The sequence below is a fragment of the Apium graveolens genome, chromosome 5 (genome assembly GCF_009905375.1).
Source record: "Apium graveolens cultivar Ventura chromosome 5, ASM990537v1, whole genome shotgun sequence".
NCBI classification, from domain to species: Eukaryota; Viridiplantae; Streptophyta; class Magnoliopsida; order Apiales; family Apiaceae; genus Apium; species Apium graveolens.
This window is the reverse complement of record NC_133651.1, coordinates 187,995,366-188,011,014: the sequence shown is the minus strand read 5'-3', so window position 1 is coordinate 188,011,014 and position 15,649 is coordinate 187,995,366. Positions and strand designations below refer to the sequence as shown.

Genomic DNA, 15,649 nt, shown 5'->3' with positions numbered 1-15,649 from the left:
AGTTAAACTATCATATACATGTAAAATGAAAATCATAAAGTTCAACTATGCTATTAATTTAAAATCCAAAATATGCAAAAAGTAAGTAACAAAGATACTAGTTTACCATGAAAAATATAAGAAGATTTAGTCAGATGATTGAGTTCGCTCAACGATTCATTTCAGCATAAAATTCTTCTATTACTTCATCTGAATCAATTTCTTCGACATGCTCCCTAATAATGATGATAAGTATAGTGTCTATCACATACTCTTCCCTCATTTTTCTTGAAAATCATTCTTAACTAATTTCATGGTCGACAAAATCCTTTCTATAGTTGCCATAGAAAAAGGAAGTGTCAAAACAAACACTACAAGAAAAGATTAATAGACATCACCCCATATACATTGTTGTCAAATCCAACCGATGTTAAAAATATTTTTAAAAGGTGATTTTATACATCAGCTGTTAACAAAATCGATTTCTAAAATACTTTAAAAAAATAGGCAGATAACTTTCCCTCTTTATCATTAGAACAATTTCCCGTTGAAATTTTCATATTTCCCCGCCTTCCCCCTCAAACTTCTTCCCCCTCTTAGTCTACTCTCTCTCTCTCACTCTCCACCTTTCCTCACCCTCCCTGAATCAAAACTTTAATTTTCTGGATCAAAACCTTAATAATAAATTCCTTATTCAAGCCATAACTTTCAATATGGGTTAGATTTGAGTTGACCATATGTTTTGTTGTGCACAACTATCTAACAAAGTGACAACAAGGTGTTCGTGCTGTTGTTAAGCTCATGTACCCCTTGCGGGAGGTCAGGAGTTCGAATCAAGGAGTTCGAATCATGCGTGTGCGTGTGTAATCAATTAGCAAAAAAAATTATGTAGCAAAGTAGCCGAACTCTGCCACCTTTATCTGGGATATCCGCGATTTACTTTGAGAAATAACTATACTATTTTACTCTCTTTCCCAACACACACAAGCACACCCATGAGCATGCATTTAGCACTTTAAATTGCTTCCTTCTTGTCCAACAGGAAACACATTTGTCTCCTTTCTTCAAACAACCCGTTAGCTTTAGATATACGTGCTCTTTCGTATACATATATTTTAAGCTTATAGGCTTCGAGTTTTATCGAATGAGAGATTTACCTTCATGATCAGCCTTGCTCCTTTTTCATAGACCCACAGATGTTCACCATTTAGTATGACTTTATTTCCCTCCTCAGCAAGTTGCCCAAGGCTTATTATGTTACTACACAGTGAAGGTATGTAGTATACCTTATGCAGAATTCTGTTTTCACCATTCTTGCACCTCAGTAACACCGTTCCCTTTCCTTCAATGTGCACGGTGGAACCATCTCCAAAATGGACTTGTCCCCTCACACTTTGGTCCAGCTCCCTGAACTTCGATAATTGGCCCATCATGTGATTGCTGGCGCCGTTATCAAGGTACCAGACATTAGAGTTGTTGGTTTTCCCATCACCCCTTGCATTTAGTTTGGGCATCACTTTCTCCTCATTGATGAGCATTACACTTTCTTTTTCCTCCTTTTTTAACAGTAACAAGGCGGGCTCATCATCCTGCATTTGGGTTAGATTTGCTTCTTCCTTTTGTTCTCTTGGTTCACGGTCACGCTTTGGTTTCTTACACTCCGCTGCGTAGTGTCCGTAAGAAAGACAATTGAAACATCTTACCTTACTTTTGTCACGTACTCCACACGTAAAGTCTCTACTGTCACGACTCCTGTGAACTAAAGAGCCTTCTGTTGTGTTTTTGCCCTTTCATTTTACCCATTCTTCCCGTGTGAGCAATAGCTTTTCCTCGTCCTTTTCCCTCTTTGACCACTCTTCTGCTGTCAACAGTAGTTGTCCACCTCCAGTCTCAGTTTGTCCCTTGATTCTCTCTTCGTGGGCTTTTAAAGATCTAACCGTTTCTTCTATGGTCATAGTTTCGAGATTCCCAAACTGCTCAATGGTGGAAGCAATTTGAAGGAATTTAGTAGGTACTGCGCTCAGTAGCTTTTTCACTATATAGGTCTCCTGTATTTCTTCTCCAAGTGCTCGAATTTTGGTTACCAACCCGTTGAGCTTTAAACAGAAATCATCAAGAGCCTCAGTTTCTTTCATATTCAACGATTCAAACTCAGCCTTAAGAGTTTGGATCCTCGCTTTCTTCACACGTTCAGCTCCTAAACACATGGTTTTGACTGCGTCCCACGCCTCCTTTGCCGTCTTTTTCTCTGCCACGGCCAACAAGATATCTTCCGGTATACCTTGATATATGGCAGCCAAAGCCATCTTGTCTGTTCTGTCCGTGACCACCGTCTTTGGATCTTCAGACTCGATAGCAATTCAAACCCCATGTGCTTGCATAAATACCTTCATTTTAAGTGACCATGTTGTGTAGTTACCCTTGTTCAACATAGGGTAATTCAAACCGATCGTGCCATCCTTTGTTTTACCTGCATCCATCGTGACCTTCTTGGGCATATACTTTGGCATACACTAATCGCAACCCGCTCTGATACCAGAATGTTATGTAAACTGTGAGTATGAATCAATGTATATACATATAACAGGTGTTTGTTTGCAATATAAAACAGAGAAGGTATTAAACTGGACGTTATTGTGATTACTGAAACTAGAGAACTGAGTACATAAACCTGGTGTACAGGTGAATGCCAAGAAAATAGCACTTAACTTCCTACATTATCTCCTGACTACAACGTTTATTCCACTACTTTCCTAAAACAACTGCACTACTATATGACCAAGTCATATCACACAACTGAAATAAAATCAAAACAAATAAATAACAGCTAACAAATAAATAAACAAGTCTATATTATCCCAACAATATTGACTTGTGGTCGTATTTGTGTTTAAAAATTTCTCAGGATGTTAAAATTTTGATTCTTGTTATGGTTCGTAGATCAGGTGTGTATGTGGAGAAAATGATTTTCCAATTTATGGTAGTTCTGAGATGGGGGTTTGTTTATGGTGAGGTCGAAATAAGCTTTGATTTTTGGTTGGCTGGAGACTTGGGATTTCTTTTTCGTATTTTTTGTGTTTTTTATAGTTTTCATGAGTTGAAACTTTTTTTGACCCCGTTTACTCTTTTCTTGTATAGGTCTCGCATAGAAGAGGGTTGTCGTGGTGGATGGCTAAGACAGTGAGTCTACCACGTGGTCAAACCCCTTATGGCCGAGATAGAGCGAGGACCTCGAGAGATTCGAGAGCGTTTTCTTTTGACGATCTTCCCATGGGATATGATACGTATTTTAGACCTAAGCCCAAGGTGAAGTCTCGAGATCATCCTTGTCCTCCTTTGACAGGCGTATTGGGTGGATGGAGCGAGTCCAAGAGTTTATTTTACCTAGTTTTAGAAGAGGAGGGTGCGGTTCACCCGTCCTACTTTCACATTTTTGAGTGAGAGTTAGAGCAGGGAGATGTTTCTCATCCTCGGTACATGAAGACTGTATGAAGCTGTAGTTTAGACACTTTGAGTATGCGACAATCCCAAGTCGATGTACATTAGGCCTTGGGCAAATTAGGGCAGCTTTTTACATTCCTCCCAAGTATGAGATTGGGCTTCCGGGACCTAATGATGTTTCATTCAGCCCACGTACGGATGGTTACATTTCCCTTCCCCTAGCACATCTTCGTTTCGGGCTTCGGTTCCTGTTACATAGGTTTTTGTATAATTTACTTTGTAAGTACCTCCATTGTGCCTTGTATTAGTTGGCAACAAATACCTTGTAGTCGATATTGTGTTTCATTGATTGTTGCACAGAATTGGGAGTCCTTTTGGCTGCTCGGCTATTTTGGTCCTTGTTTTAGGTTACTTGCAATTATTCTCATCCCATATATGGTTTTATGTGGAGAGATAAGATTTTTGGTGAGATATGGGTGTTAGTCGCTAAACACGCGCTAAAATTCACGCAAGTATACGCGTTCGCAAGTATTATAAGATATAAATCAGATTCATTCCCACAGAGACTGGTTGAGGTTAACTTTGTAATTTATGCACTTATGCAACAATGATATGGCTATTATTCAATGCTAAGATGAATAACAAATTGAGGTTGTTTTATAACTAAGAATTAAACTAACAATTATAACTAAGAGAATAAGAATGGTTAAATTAATATATATGACAAACATGAGATTCTAAGTTCATTAAATACTTCATTCAATAGACTTTCCGTTCTTAACCTTAGCATGTAATGGTGATGACATTAATCAGATAACACGAAACTGATAAACGCCTACTTTCATTGCACGAATACCATACTACCAGACATCCACAAAATAGATAGAAGCTGAATAAACACCAATTATATTGAGACCCTATATGTCTATAGAATTTAAAAACATAATGGTTTAATGCACAAGTTATCTATCGTGATTACATATGGCAAGTAAGATGGTTAAAATTACCTATGAATCATGCATAACAATAACACATGAACTTATGCTAGCATGGCGAAATCTAAACCCTTAAATTCACTTTCGCTTCATTAAGAATTAACAAGTTATCTTATAAGTTCGCGACGCTCATAAGACGAATAAGCACAACCAATACTAGGTTATCATACAATAACCACACACTAAGGTATCGAAACAAATCAACTAAAGAAATCCACGATAACGATTAGCCCAAAATCGGACTCATCATCAATGTGGGTTCCGATGAAAGCATGGTATAATAAACGTAGTCTTTATAAACGAATAATAAACAAAATATAACACAAGAGTATAGGTTCAATAATAAGAAAACTAGCATCCAACGTTAGAACTTAAACAAAGAATCATAAGTTAAAACTAGGTATTCTTCGCCTTGGTTGAATTGTACTAAAACGGTCTTCTTTACTCCTTCTCCTTGTGCTCTGATGTGTCTCTTCTGAAAAACGAGCTTAATTATGCATATATAGGAGCACCATACAAAGTAGAAGTCTTCTGTATCAAAATCAGAGTAGAAACAAGATTCTTTAAATTCGACCTAGCGCGGGCGCGCGCTTGACCAGCGCGGGCGCGTGCTATCACAACGCGGGCACGCTGACTCCCTGGATCAACTTCTGATTTCTTCATTTTCTTGCTGATTTGAGCCGGCTTCCCAAGAGCTTTTATTCCAATACCACCTTAACACCAAATTAACACCAAAATAATGCTAATTCACCTGATTACCTAGATAATGCCTGAAATTGCAAAAATACTAGAAAACACATTAAAATACCAACAACTTGAGTACATTTACACCAATTTAAAGCTTTGTGGAGCGTAATAAAGTGTCATAAATGCCACTCAACATACCCCCAAACTTGAATCGATGCTTGTCCTCAAACATAAACAGACTCAAAGAACAAGAAATAAAATTGCATGAATGCAACTAAATGAATGCAACGATCCCCATAGAATAACTAACCCAATCAACAAGCAACATCTCAACAAACACAGTTATTCACATAAAGATCAACCGAATCTCACAAATAAACATACAAACCAGAGACGTGCGTATGTGCAACTGCTTACAGACATACTATAACAGCTAGATCAATAATCATGACTCACCACTCATTAAGGCAATCGCAAGGTTATAAATAGAATAAAAGATAGACTCAAAATAACTTTTAACACTTCAATTCTTATATCGGAGTTTTACATGGATTCACGCCTTATTCTCAACAAAACAACAAAACTATGCTTATTTGATCGTGCAATGAGTGAGTTCCACAAGAGACTTACACAATAGTACCCATGTAGCAAGCGTTTGGTTAGCGAATCCCATACTATAAAAAGCCTCAGGTCACTAGGCACAAAGTCCCCTAAGAACTTAATAATTCGAGTACGAAAGAGCCCACTCGTGATCAATTATACATAACACTTCTTTTTTTCTTTTTTTTCCTTTCTTTTCTTTTTTCTTCTTTTTTTAATGTCTGAACGAGTGTATTTCGCTCCATCTCGTTCAACCCTAGACTACTCATATAAATATGAGCCGGCTACTAGCCATTTGATACCTAGCCACAACAACTAGCAATGAAATCCAATTTTTCTCCAATTTCTAAAAATCCATGTTATTTATTTATTAAGAGAATATCCTAAATTCTAAATATAAACAAGCGATTAAACCTCGACAAACAAACAAACCATGACCATGATCCAGCACTTTAGTAACCTATAAGACTTAGTGAAATACAGTTGTCTCTAACATGCAAATCAATTCGATAAGACTTAACATCACTAAATACGACATCACTACAATAGCATCAATATCACAAGTCAGTCGGAAAAATTATCTAAGGGATCATGCTATTATGCAAATGCATGGAACTACATGACCAAACTTTCATAAAAACTACCAAAAATAAAAAAAAAACTGCTACATAGAAAAATATGCAACTACATGCACTAACTATCATGAATATTCAAACTATATGCGACTCACACAAAACATATTCCTTCAACTACTACCCCCAAACTTAAAATATTCATTGTCCTCAGTGAAGATAATAGTAAGGAATCAGGCATACTTACTCCGAATCAGGATCATCACCCTTAACGGGTGGAGTGTCAGACGTATTTGGAGGTGGATACACGGAGTCCTCACCAAATACTGGCCACTGGATGTCAACACCAGTGGCTCGGAATGCGGTCCCATGTGCCTGGGTGAAATCACGTGCAAACCGACTATAGATGTCGTGCATCGCATCCATCCTCCTCGCTATACGCCTATACTGTGTCGAACTCAAACCTGCTCATGCCTCCTCCTGCTGTGAAGCGCCAGCCTCCTCTCCCAACTAAGCTCTCCATGCTGCCTTCCTTGCCTGCTGCGTCCCACCAGCAAAAGTCTGATCCGCTGGTCTACCACCTGGAAGATGATCATATGAATAACCAAGCCCCTTGGGATCGGGCTTGCCACCATATCACTTAGTCATGTTCAACAGCGTAGAACTGTCGATAGGAGCACTGGGAAGCTGTAGCTGCTCATGTGCGGGCCAATGAACACCAACTACCATGCACAACTTTATCACAATGGACGCATAGGGTATAGAACCCGTAGTACCTCCTCTCAAGAACTTCAAAATCCCCTGATATATAACCATCCCCAAATCAATATAATCACCCTGAAGAATACCCCAAAGAAGATGAGCACGCTCTACAGTAATCTCATGGATATGTGATGATGGCATGATGTTAGCAAAGATAAAAAAATTCCAAGCCCGTGCAAACCTGTTCATGCACGACGCAGGGAACATGAAGTAATCAGTTGTGCCCCTCTTGAACTTCCAATGAGTCTCAGGCGCACAAAGAGTAGCAATGATCAGATCCAGATTAAAGTTCTTCGGAGTCTTATCATTCCAAGTGTCCTGACCGAACATCCTCGTGGGCTGCTCAATCACCCTCCTAATGGCATCAGCACTATACTCCACAGTCATCCCCCTGACCACCGTGAAGCCATTCTTCTCCGTCTTTGCATTAGCATAGAACTCTTGCACAACACTCATGGGCACAACAGCAGGAGCCTCGTAAAAAGGAACCCAGCCCATCTCTAGAATCATCTCTAATCACTTACCATACTTCCCTAATGGCAAAAAACCTTGCTCCTTTGTAATAGGCTTCGAGAGAAGCCTCCTGTACTCCTCTTCTTCCTCAGGAGTAGAAAACCTTGGCCTCACACCACCCGCAATTGAAGAATCGGTGGTGCTGCTGCTTACTTGAGTCCTTTGTCTCTTAGGTGCCATTGGGATTGAATAAGAGAGAATAAAAGCTAAGTTTTTGAGAGATTTTTGTGTTTGAGAATTTATGATGTGGTGGAGAAGTTTGTGTATAAGTGTGTGTATATATAGGTGGTGAGAAGAGAATTAGATATGGAATGGAAGTGGGAATTGATTATGGGAATCGTGGGAATAATGGGTTTAATTTGAAGAGGGAAATTTGGGATGTGGAAGAGTAAAATTCGGGTAGAAATTGATTTTGTAGAATTCAAAACTGTTGTTTTTATTTTTCTGAGTCGGGACCTCGGCACAGCCGCACGTTGGATCAGCGCGGGCGCGCTCACCTTCTGCCAAATCGGTGCGGCCGCGCGCTAGATTAGCGTGGGTGCGCTTACCTTCTGGAAAACAGCGCGGCTGCGCACTAGATTAGTGCGGGCGCGCTTGGCTACTGAAGTTGGCCCTGAATTTTTTTCTTTTTCTGATTTTTTTTGTGTTTTTCATCTTTCTTCTTGCTTCCTCTACCTACTAATGTACAACAAACTTGGGTTGCCTCCCAAGAAGCGCTTGTTTTACGTCGTTAGCTCGATGTAGAAACTTGAGATCAAATAAAAAACAAAACGACACTAACCACCGTGTGGTTTGCCGTGTCACCATAGTAATGCTTCAACCTCTGACCAGTTACCTTAAATGCTTGGCCCGGATCATTCTCAAAAATTTCCACCGCTCCATGTGGAAACACAGTTTTGATTATGAAGGGCCCTAACCACCTTGACTTCAACTTTCCAGGAAAAAGACGGAGACGATAGTTAAACAAAAGAACTTGTTGCCCCGACATAAATGATTTGAGCACTAGACCCCTATCGTGCCACCTCTTGAATTTCTCCTTATATATTTTGGTGTTCTCATAAGCTTGAAGTCGAAACTCGTCGAGTTCATTCAATAGAAGCATCCTCTTCTTTATAGCTACATCTAAATCCAGATTCAATTTCTTCAAAGCCCAATATGCCTTATGCTCGAGCTTCACCGGAAAATGACACCCCTTACCATATACCAACTAAAATGGCGACATTCCTAACGGAGTCTTGTATGTCATTCTACACGCCCAAACAGCCTCATCAAGCTTCAAAGACCAATCTTTTCTCGATGGACACATAACTTTCTCTAAAATGTGCTTGATCTCCCTGTTAGATACCTCGGCTTGAACATTCGTCTGCGGATGATAAGCCGTAACAATGCAATGATTCACATTATACCTTTGCATCATAGCAGTGAACTTGCGCTTACGGAAATGCGACCCCTCATCACTGATTATGACTCTTGGAGTTCCAAATCTTGTGAATATCTGCTTGTAAAGAAAATTAAGCAACACCTTCGCATCATTCGTTGGCAACGCCTTAACTTCAACCCATTTAGACACATAATCAACCACCAACAAGATATAATGATTGTTATAAGATGAGACAAATGGCCCCATGAAGTCAATTCCCCGAACATCGAAGACGTCAACCTCAAGAAGCACATTAAGAGGCATCGCATCCCTCTTAGACATATTACCCACACGTTGACATCGATCACATTTCAAAACAAACTGATGAGCATCTTTAAACAAGGTCGGCCAAAAGAAACCTGCTTGAAGAATACGAGCTATTGTCTTTTCTCCATCATAGTGTCCTCCATAAGCCGTTGAGTGGCAATCTCACAAGATTCCCCCGTTTCGCTATAAGGAATACATCTCCTGATGATTTGGTCATCTTCTTGTCAAAAAAGAAATGTCTCATCCCACATATACCACTTCACTTCATGCCGAAACTTCTTCCTTTGAGCGTATGATAAGTCGGGAGGCATGATGGTACTCACAAGGTAGGGCATAATGTCTGCAAACCACGGTTCTTCCTTTTGCACTCTAAACAGCTACTCATCAGGAAAAGACTTATTTATCAATGTCTTGTCAAGTGAAGTAGCATTAGGGTTTTCTAATCGAGATAGATGATCAGCGACTTGATTTTCAGTCCCCTTTATGTCCTTGATCTCTAATTCAAATTCTTGAAGCAAAAGAACCCATCTAATCAATCTAAGATTCGAGTCCTTCTTTGAGACAAGATATCGAATTGCAGCATGATCAGTGAAAACTGTCACTTTAGTCCCAAGTAGATAAAATCAAAATTTCTCAAAATGATAGACAATAGCCAATAGTTCTTTCTCCGTAGTAGTATAATTCAGTTGAGCACCATTCAAGGTCTTACTAGCGTAGTAGACCACATGAAATATGTTGTTCTTTCTCTGCCCAAGAACTGCTCCAACTACATAGTCACTTGCATCACACATCATCTCAAAAGGTTCATTCCAGTCAGGTGCAATTATGATAGGTGCCGTGATTAAACTCTTTTTCACTGTCTCAAAAGCGGCAAGGCACTCATCATCGAACTTGAAAGGCACATCTTTCTCTAGCAAACTGCACAAAGGCTTCGAAATCTTAGAGAAGTCCTTGATGAAATGCCTATAGAAACCCGCATGACCAAGAAAACTGTGAATTCCCTTAACAGAAATTGGTGGAGGAAGATTTTCTATGACCCCCACCTTGGCTTTGTCCACCTCAAGACCCTTACTAGAAACGTTGTGCCCAAGAATAATGCCCTGTCACACCATAAAGTGACATTTTTCCCAATTGAGAACCATATTGGTCTCAACACATCTCTTCAGAACATGTCCAAGATTCTGTAAGCATTCATCAAAAGAATCGCCAAATACAGAGAAGTCGTCCATGAATACCTCCACATTCTGGCCAATCATATTAGAAAAGATGGTCATCATACATCTCAAAAATGTGGCTGGTGTATCACATAGACCAAAAGAAACTCGCCTAAAGGCGAAAGTACCAAATGGACAAGTGAAGGTAGTCTTCTCCTGATCTTCTGAGCGATAAAATCTGATTATAACCCGACTAGCCATCCAGAAGAAAGTAGTACTCGTGACCAGCCAATCGGTCAAGCATCTGGTCAATGAAAGGCAGAGGAAAGTGATCCTTCCTCGTGGCCTTGTTTAGCTTCTTGTAGTCCATATAAACTCTCCATCCCGTGACTGTTCCAGTAGGAATGAGCTCATTCTTCTCATTAGCAACAACTGTGATACCTCCCTTCTTTGGTACACACTGAACTGGACTCACCTAAGAACTGTCAGAAATGGGATAAATAATCCCTGCATCCAGCCACTTAAGGATTTCCTTCCTCACTACTTCCTTCAAGATCGGATTAAGTCTTCTTTGCTGCTCAACCGTAGGCTTGCTACATTCCTCTAGCAGAATTTTATGCATACAATAAGAAGGACTGATTCCCTTAATATCTTCTATGGTCCATCCAATTGCCGATTTGAACTCTCTTAGAATCCTCAAAAGTTTCTCTTCGTCGCTACCTGAAAGGTCAGATGCAATAATAACTGTAAAAGTAGATGCATCACCTAAAAATGTATACCTCAAATGTTCAGGTAAAGGCTTAAGCTCAAGAGTAGGTGCTTTCTCAATAGATGGCTTGAGGCGTTTAGGAATTTTGTTCCATTCCTCCATTCTAAGAGATTCAAAAGGCATTTCAATCTTCCTCTTCCAGGGAAAAGCATTCAGATATTGCAATTGTTCTTCACCTTCGTCATCTTCACTATCTGAATTCCTCAATAAGGCCTTCTCTAAGGCACCAGAGCTTAGCAATTGATCAAGTTCTGAAGTAACCATAGAATCGACCAGCTCCACTTTTAAGCACTCCTCATTTTACGTAGGAAATTTCATAGCATTGAACATATTAAAAGTTACATCCTGATCCAACACTCGCATTATAAGCTCACCCTTCTGTACATCTATCAAGGTTCATCCAGTCACCAAGAAAGGTCTTCCCAAAATTATGGGAATCTTCTTATCCTCCTCGAAATCAAGAATTACGAAATCAGCAGGGAAGATGAGTTTATCAACCTTAACTAAGACATCCTCCACAATACCTCACGAATATGTAATAGAACGGTTGGCCAACTGCAAAGTCATATAAGTAAGTTCTGGATCAGGCAAGTTCAACTTCTTGAAGATTGACAACGGCATCAGATTGATGCTAGCTCCCAAGTCACATAAGCATCTGTCAAAAGACACTTTTCCAGTAGTGCATGGAATAGTGAAGCTTCCTGGATCTTTAAGCTTCGGATGCAACTTCTGTTGCAGCACAGCACTGCAATCCTCCGTGAGAGCGACGGTCTCTAAATCATCTAGCTTCACTTTATGAGAAAGAATACCTTTCATAAACTTTGCATAACTAGGCATCTGCTCAAGAGCCTCAGCGTAAGGTATGTTGATATGAAGTTTCTTGAACACATCTACAAACTTCTCAAATTGCTTATCCAGCTTTTTCTTCTGCAGACGCTTAGAAAAAGGCGGTGGAGGATAGATCTGTTTATCCCCTGTATTACCCTCAGGAGGAGTGTGCTCAAAAGTAGTCTTCCTTGGTTCCACTTCTGCTTCTTGTTGCTCTAATTCTTATTTGATTAACTCCATAATTGGCCAAAGTGTCCACCTTCATCGTCAAAGCCTTAAGTTGGGAAGCTATAGCAGTTGCTGCATCCAACTCCAGAATTCCTGCTACTTTACCCTGAGTTAGCCTCTGAGAAGGATTCTGGTATTTATTAGAAGCCATCAGTTCAATCAATTCATATGCTTCATTGTAGCTCTCAGCCCACAAGGCTCCTCCTGATGTTGCATCGAGCATCTAGAAGTAGCACCCAACCCATTGTAGAAACAGTTTATAATCATCCAATCAGACATGCTATAGTGTGGGCACTTCCTTAGCATCTACTTATATCGATCCCAAGCCTCACACAGAGATTCTCCAGTTTGCTGAGCAAACTGAGTAAGAGCATTCCTGATTGCAGCAGTCTTCCCCATAGGGAAGAATTTAGTGAGAAACTTTTGAGCAAGATCCTACCAAGTGGTGATAGGCCCTGGTGGTAGAGAATGTAACCAACACTTTGCTTTATCCCTCAGAGAGAATGGGAAGAGTCGTAGCATAATAGCATCTTTAGTCACACCATTGAACTTGAAAGTGTCGCAGATCTCAATAAAATCCCTGATGTGCATGTTGGGGTCTTTAGTAGGAGAACCCCCAAACTGAACTGAGTTATTTATCATCTGAATCGTGCTTGACTTTATCTCAAAAGCGTTAGCCGAAATGGCTTGTCTGATGATGCTTGACTGAATATCATTGATCTTAGGCTAAGAATAATCCATCAAAGCCTTAGGAATTTCTGCTTGATCTCCCATCACTACTAAAATTGGTTCCTCGACTTTCTCTTCTTCTTCTACCTTATCTTCGTCCTTACAAACTTCCTTTCGAACCACTGAAACTTCTTCCTCTCCTTTCTCCAGAGTTCTTTACGAGACCGCGAATACGTATGCATACACGCTCGCTAGAGTACCTGAAATAAGACAAGGAAATAGATAAGTAACAAAATTCGAGTCAATAAACTTTAACGACCACTGAAGACAAACACATAAACTAAAAATTAACATCGAGTCCCAGGCAGCGGCGCCAAAAACTTGTTATTCGCTAAACAAGCACTAAAATTCACGCAAGTATATGCATTCTCAAGTAGTATAAGATATAAATCATATTCATTTCCATAGAGACTAGTTTAGGTTAACTTTGTAATTTATGAACTTATGCAACAATGATATGGCTATTATTCAATGCTAAGATGAATAACAAATTGAAGTTGTTTTATAACTAAGAATTAAACTAACAATTATAACTAAGAGAATAAGAATGGTTGAATTAATATATATGACAAACATGGGGTTCTAACTTCATTAAATACTTCATTAAATAGTCTTTACGTTCTTAACCTTAGTAGCATGTAATAGTGATGACACTATTCAGATAACACGAAACTGATAAATGCCAACTTTCGTTGCACGAATATCATACTACCATCCACAAAATAGATTAAAGTTGAATAGACACCAATTATATTGAGACCCTATATGTTTATAGAATTTGACAACATAATGGTTTAATGCACAAGTTATCTATCGTGATTACATATGGCAAGTAAGATGGTTAAAATTACCTACGAATCATGCATAACAATAATGCATGAACTTATGCTAGCATGGCAAGTTCTAAACCCTTAAATTTACTTTCGCTTCATTAAGAATTACCAAGCTATCTTATAAGTTCGCGACGATCATAAGATGAATAAGCACAACCAATACTAGGTTATCATACAATCACCACACACTAAGGTATTGAAACAAATCAACTAAAGAAATCCATAATTGAATCCGCTAGAACCCCACGATAACGATTAGCCCATAATCGGACTCATCATCAACGTGGGTTCCGATAAAAGCATGGTATAATAAACGTAGTCTTTATAAATGAATAATAAATAAAGTATAACACAAGAGTATAGGTTCAAGAATAAGAAAACTAGCATCCAACGTTACAACTTAAACAAAGAATCACAAGTTAAAACTAGGTCTTCTTCGCCTTGGTTGAATTGTGCTATAACAGTCTTCTTTACTCTTTCTCCTTGTGCTCTGATGTGTCTCTTCTAAAAACTGAGCTTAATTATGTATATATAACAGCCCCATACAAGGTAGAAGTCTTCTGGATCAAAATCAGAGTAGAATTTTTAAATTCGACCTAGCGGGGGCGTGCGTTTGACCAGCGCGGGCGTGCGCTTGACCAGCGCGGACGTGCGCTTGACCAGCGCGGACGTGCGCTTGACCAGCGCGGGCGCGCTGAGTTTCTGGACTTTGGGCGCGGGCGCATGCTATCACAGTGCGGGCGCGCAGATTCCCTGGATCAACTTCTGATTTCTTTATTTTCTTGCTGATTTGAGCCGGCTTCCGAAGGGCTTTTATTCCAACGCCACCTGAACACCAAATTAGCACCAAAATAATACTAATTCACCTGATTACCTAGATAATGCCTGGAAAGGGAAAAACACTAGAAAACACATTAAAATACCAACAACTTGAGTATATTTACACCAATTCAAAGTTTTGCGAAGCGTAATAAAGTGTCATAAATGTCACTCAAGGATGGGCTGAGTTAGATACTTCACACAGGATGTGGCACTTTGAGTGGATTTGGATTCGGGAAGGTGACTTAGCGTGGTTGCCTTTATTTAATGAGGATGTTCACATTAATCCACCTAAATTTTTTTGTAGTGAGAAGGTTATGGATTTGATTTTGAGGTTTACGAGGGTCTATCAGGGGAATAAGTAAAAGTCTCGTTTATTTCATGATAACACGTTCTTGTATTATTACAATTATAAGTGTTTTGTACACTCTAGGCACCTTGTATGCTTTGGACACCATGCACACTTGCACCTCTTGCATAACTTCCACACCTTGCATGCTACACGTACTTTATATATTTTGTGGAGTTTGAATATTTTGAAAGATGACTTTGTACACCTTGCTTGACTTGTACTACGTGTAGACCTCGTACAACTTGCCTTAACCGGGGGCCTTGTTCACCTCGTATGCCTTGTTCACCTTGTATGCCTTGTTCACTTTGTTTATTTTATGCACCTTGTTCACCTTGTACATTATGCAATGCTACTACATGTAGCATAGTCTCGTTATAAGTGATTATATATTCTTATGGCCAATATTTTGATAGTTTCTTTGTCTTCTTGATATAGTGCTCCACAAGGTGATTCCTATTGATATGGATACTGATATCCTCACTGTTTATTTCACGGGCAAGTCAGTTCATGGCTCAAAGTCTGGCGGGCTTGTGAGCAAGAAGAGGCCTGCTGAGTCTGGCTCATCTCAAGGGGTGAAGAAACCGGCCAAGATAGGGTCCAATATGGTGCAAAGGGGTTATGAGGGTGTGAATGTTCAGAGGGTTCTTTATATGCAAATGTTCAGTGTGTGCTCTAGAGTTAGGGCCTCGCGGCCATGTAAA

At 39.6% G+C, this 15,649-nt stretch overlaps 1 non-coding gene across 1 annotated transcript; it reads left to right on the top strand.

The window, feature by feature from the left end:
- The first annotated feature begins 12,492 nt into the window (after nucleotides 1-12,492).
- LOC141662370 (small nucleolar RNA R71) lies at nucleotides 12,493-12,599 on the top strand. Its single transcript, XR_012550490.1, has one exon. It is a non-coding gene; the product is annotated as a small nucleolar RNA R71 (small nucleolar RNA).
- Nucleotides 12,600-15,649: the final 3,050 nt, after the last annotated feature.